This window comes from Anastrepha ludens, chromosome 2 (genome assembly GCF_028408465.1).
Source record: "Anastrepha ludens isolate Willacy chromosome 2, idAnaLude1.1, whole genome shotgun sequence".
Taxonomy (NCBI): domain Eukaryota; kingdom Metazoa; phylum Arthropoda; class Insecta; order Diptera; family Tephritidae; genus Anastrepha; species Anastrepha ludens.
In genome coordinates this window covers 126732417-126738416 of record NC_071498.1, presented here as the reverse complement: position 1 = coordinate 126738416, position 6000 = coordinate 126732417, and positions in this window count along the sequence as shown.

The following is a 6000-nucleotide window of genomic DNA, read 5'->3' as shown; positions in this document are numbered from 1 at the left end:
AGCATTTTTTATATTTTTCTAATATATATGTGTCAGAACCTATTTTTTGTAGCTGTTCTTTTCTGAATTTACCATATAATTCTTTCGCATTTGATTTAGCTCGTAATCTTCAGATACTCTCGAAAACTTTGAAATGGCAAATGTTTCAAGCCCTCCACGACGGTGGGTTTGCTTACAGCTGGCATACTGACGGTAGATCCCATACTATTTTCTAATAAGAAGCTAGCCTCTCAGTAGGACTCTGAGTATATTTTTATGCGCTTGCTACGAAAAAGTTTCTCATGGAGACCATCTGCCATTCATAGACGAGACAAACTTGCGGACCTCTGCTTCTATCAAACTTGTGCCATTGCCGTTGATAGGCAATCGCTGCTAGAAATAACTTCTAACATTTGATGTTGCACTTCCACAGTAAATTTCGAACTTGAGGCTGTTGAAAAGGTGGTCAAGCACAAACTCACTCGATAACGTCAACAAAATAGAGAGAAAATATTAGTTCTGAGAAAAAGAAATCCGTAATTTTAGCGTAAAATTTTTGCGTAATTATTCAAGGTAAATGCGAAATTATAGAAAAAAAGCTATAGAGTGGGACATGTAAAATTTTCTTTTTGAATTGGCTATAAAAAAAACGAATCAATATTTTTCCAAACTTTTTTTTTATTTTGAAGATTGAACATTGTCATTTATGAATGAAAAATATAATAATATCTTTCAAATAACTGCCCCAAACTGGCTTTACAGTAGGCCATTCGATCAACCCAATTTTTAAGCACATTTTCGATTGATTGGGCTCCAATTTCATGAATGGCAACTTCGATTTCGTGTTTTAAAGCATCAATCGTCTCTGGATGGTTGGCATAGCATTTGTCCTTAACGGCTCCGCTCAAAAAATAGTCCAACGGGCTTAAATCACACCTCTGAGGCGGCCAATTGATATCGGAATTTCGGCTGATTATTCGGTTTTCAAAAACGGTAGCCAAAAGTTCGAATGTAACTTTGGCAGTCTGACAAGTTGCACCGCCCTGTTGAAACCAAATGTCGTCCATGTCATCCTCTTCAATTTTTGGAAACAAAAACTCGTTGAGCATGACACGGTAACGCTCGCCATTCACTGTAAGAAGAAGAAGACTCACCACTTTGGAAATGGGTTTTCAATATTTCCCAATTTTGTTCAAGCGTATAGCGTCCCATTTCGTAAATGTCAAACCTTTAAGTAAATTATGAACACATTTGACATGTCATTTGTGTTACCATTCTCAAAAAAATAGGTGGTTCAAAAAGCAAACGCTATATGGCCCACCCTGTAGATATTTTTTCGAATTCGATATACACTTTTTTATTTTCCAGTCTGCAAATTTTATTGTTTCGATGCTTGAGTAAGTTGCGAATCAGATGTTTTTTTTGGGTTAAAGCAGGTGTTCTATTATTTTCTCGTTAAAAATAGAATATACTTTTTAGTTATCTTTGGGATCTGTTTCGTTAAAGTTTTTTTCATTTGTATTTGAGTAATACCAAAAGATATGGATTTGATACACAGAAGTCTTCAAGCATTTATTTTTAAATATTTTGTTAAAATAAAAATTTTGGTTAAATATTTTGTTTAAAATCGGCAAGTAAGTACAAAGAAAATTCGGTTGTTCGTTTAATTAAATTAAAAAACCAGGGTAAACACAAATATAAATAAAATAACATAAAATAAAATAAAAAGCTTTAAATTTGCTAACTCCATAAAAAAGTGAAGATTAAAACAAAAACATTTGCATATAAGTAATTAAAAAAATACTCGTATATACATTTAATATAAATTTCAATAACAGCCAACTGAAATGCATGTTTGCTAATTTAAGTATTCGCATCTATTTAATTGACTACCTTTGGTTTTTTCTAGTTCATAAAATAATAGATTATATGCATGGATGTATGTATGTAAATCGAATAATTATAAATACATATATGGATTGCAAGGAAATAAATATAAAAATAAATTGCGATAACTAAAAAATAAAAACGAAAATCAGCAGGGTGTGTATGTATATTTAACTTTAGATATAAAAAATAAAAAACCTAAATTCTATTGATAAGAGAAATAAATATTGAAATGTGAAATCATATTTAGTATAGAGTCCACATAGAATCCACAAACTATGAATGCTATTTTTAAACTAAAATGAGGAGTTGTAATAAACAATTAAAAAATAAAATAAAAGCTATTCGACACAAAGAAATTTCTGAAAACTAACTACGTTTAAACAAATATATGTTATATTCAAAGGGAACTGGAAGGGAGCACATTTATAAACAAATGCAAGCTAATGAATGAATTACAACTGAATAAAATTTAACAAAAATTCAAATTCCCAAATGTGTTTATTTTTTTCTTCGAAAATTGCCAGTAGGAACTCAGTTACGCATCCTGTGTTTTGCCGTAACAGTAGAGCATTTGCTAATAGATATTTATATAAAAATATAGGTCTATTTATAAGTTCGTGCGGTTTTACAACAGATGGCGTAACTTGATTATTATTCCATCGATCCACATTTCCAAACATTCATTGGAGAGCTACTGTCGTAAGGCACAAACGTCAGTATAAGTTTTTTATTTGAAGCGTAAACAACAATATTTTTACCACACTTGAAAATGTCGAATTTCGTGCCAAATAATGTGTTTTTGCGGGGAATTCTTCTTCATTATTTTAATATGAAGAAAAAAGCAGCCGAAAGTCATCGTATCTTGGTGGAAGTTTATGGTGAGCATGCTCTATCTGAGCGAACGTGCCAGAAGTGGTTTGCACGCTTTAAAAGTGGTGATTTTGGCTTGGAAGACGAAGAACGCGAGGGTGCGCCGCCAAAGTTCATGGATACCGAATTGGAGGAATTGCTCGATCAAGATCCGGCTCAAACGCAAGAAGAGGTTGCAAAAACTTTGGGAGTTGATCAATCAACCATTTCCAAACGTTTAAAAGCCATGGGAATGATCCGAAAGGTAGGCCATTGGGTGCCGTATGAATTGAAGCCAAGAGACGTTGAACGCCGTTTTATGGCATGCGAACAACTGCTTCAACGGCACAAAAGAAAGGGTTTTTTGCATCGAATTGTGACTGGCGATGAAAAGTGGGTCCATTACGACAATCCAAAACGTCGGGCAACGTATGGATACCCTGGCCATGCTTCAACATCGACGTCGGCGCAGAATATTCATGGCCTGAAGGTTATGCTGTGTATCTGGTGGGACCAGCTGGGTGTTGTGTATTATGAGCTACTGAAACCGAATGAAACGATTACGGGGGATGTCTACCGACGACAATTGATGCGTTTGAGCCGAGCACTGCGAGAAAAACGGCCGCAATACGCCGATAGACACGACAAAGTTATTTTGCAACATGACAATGCTCGGCCACATGTTGCACAAGTGGTCAAAACATACTTAGAAACGCTCAAATGGGATGTCCTACCCCACCCGCTGTATAGTCCAGACCTTGCGCCATCCGATTACTATCTCTTCCGATCGATGCAACATGGCCTGGCTGACCAGCACTTCCGTAATTACGATGAAGTCAAAAAATGGATCGATTCGTGGATTGCGGCAAAACCGACCGAATTTTTCACAAAGGGAATCCGTGAATTGCCAGAAAGATGGGAAAAAGTAGTAGTAAGCGATGGACAATATTTTGAATATTAAATTTGTAACCATTTTACGTCAATAAAGTTTCAAATTTCGAAAAAAAACCGCACGAACTTATTCATAGTCCATAGTAATTTTATTTTAAACATCACATGGTAGGTAGGTAGGTAAGATGGCAAGAGTACCCCAGGTACACTTCAAGTAGCACCTACGGGCCGTTTTGATACCATAATGTGGGATGCTACCTGTGAAAAGATTTAGGGAAGAGAAAACCCGTCTACAGCCATCCAGTGCTGTTGATGTAGTGGAGGAGAGAAAAGTGATCTAGGCTGGACAATTTCTTCAAGTCATCCCCAAAGGGCACGCTATGGAATCTCAAGCGCCTAGCCGCCAGAGCCGGACATTTGCAGAGAAAGTGTTCCACAGTCTCTTTCTCTGCAGGATCCCCACAGCTTATGCAATAGGGGTTGTAGGGAATTCCAAGCTTCTCCGTATGAGTACCGATCACCCAGTGACAAGTGAACACCGCAATGAGTTTGGAAATTGAATGGCGTGGGACTCCCATCACCTTAAGCGCTCTGTTTCTATCGCATTGAGGCCATAATGTTTTCGAAATAGCACACGATGAGACATACCTCCATCTGTTTTGCGCTTTTTTAGAAAGAAATTATGTAGTTTTCCTTTCATAACGGTCAAGAGGACACCGATGTCTGAGAAGGGGATAGCTGAAACCGGTTCTGTCGACCCCTTCCTGGCATGAGTTCTGGCAATTTCATTTCCGTCTATATTCGTGTGCCCAGGAATCCAGATAAGGGAAATGTTTCCTGCACGTCCGAGACGTTTGAGTTCCTCCTTACAGGAGTTCACCAGAAGAGAGCTGCAGAATGGCGACGACAGGGTCTTGATCGCAGCTTGACTATCGGAAAAAAATATTAATGTCTCACTCCCAACAGCGTTCCCGAAGCATTTTGCATGCCTGCAGGATCGCGAAGACCTTTGCTTGAAAAACGCTGCTTGTTACCGGCAGTTTAAAGGAGACCGAAATGCTGGCTGATTTAGAGTAAAGCCCCGCTCCCACTCCAGACTAAATGTTGGATCCATCAGTGAAAACAGAGGTATCAATATCCGTGCCGACTCTCCCCTCTTTCCAATCTTGCCTGCTCTGAAAGATAGCCCTAGTACTCCCCTCAAAACACAGTTTGCGGATGGAGAGGTCAATGCGAAGAACAGAGAAGGAAGGGGAGATCTGCTTCAACATACTATTATGTCTTACAGGAAGTTGTCTCCAAAAGCCAATCTCCTTCAACCTAATAGCACTCTGAGCAGCAATGGATTTAACCTGCAGATCCACAAGAAGTAAGTGCAGAATAACGTGAGCGCAGCAGTGGGACATGTTCTACAAGCACCAGTGACGCCCACACATGCAGTTCTCTGCACTCTCTCAAGTTTAGGGGTGTTGTAGTTCTTCCGAAGAGCTACCCACCAAACTAGGCAACCGTATGTCAAAATTGGCAGAACCACTAAGTTGTACATCCAAAGTACGACACGTGGCTTGAGACCCCATTTTTTGCAGAACATACTTTTATAAATATTTTTGCTTTCAATACTTGTCAACCAACCTGTGTCATGCATCAACTGACAGGCTAATGTGTCATGATTTGCAAAAAAACACTTTACTGATTGTCACATCAAGGCTATCTGTGAGGTCTCTTTTACTACAAAACAAAAATAAGCAGAGGTGTCTGACAATCAGTATGTATGATACTTATCAAATACTTTCAAAATAAGCATTTGAAAACAACTACATTCATATTAATTTGCCTCCATCACTCGAACTATTTTTAAGTATTCATACATACAGGCCGCCTAAAAATATTCTTGAGTAATAAAATTGTTCCGCGATTTGATCTTATCGCTAGTTCTACAAGTATATATTGCAGAGTAGCGGTATGTAAGCGTACAGTTATATGCTATATAAATACATACTTACTTATTCCAATGTCCAAAAAACACTTTCTGTAATATCTACATTTGTCCATTGCTGATTGTAAGAGACTTCATTTGTCTAGGAACCAGCATTAAAACTGATAACAATGCTAGCATTGAAATCCAGCGGAGAATTTCTTTTGCCAACAAGTGCTACTCTGTATTGTAGTAAGTACGCAATTCAGTAGTAAAGACCTCTCTCGATGAACAAAACTATCACTTTATAAAGCTCTCATCATGGCCGCCCTAACGTATGACGCAGAAATTTGGAGGATGACTACATCCGATGAGGCGTTCCTTGAAGTGTTTAAGAGAAAGATTCTATGGAAACTTTTTGGACTTTTGCCGTTAGCAACGGCTATTATCGTAGGCGATGGAACGATGAGCTGTAT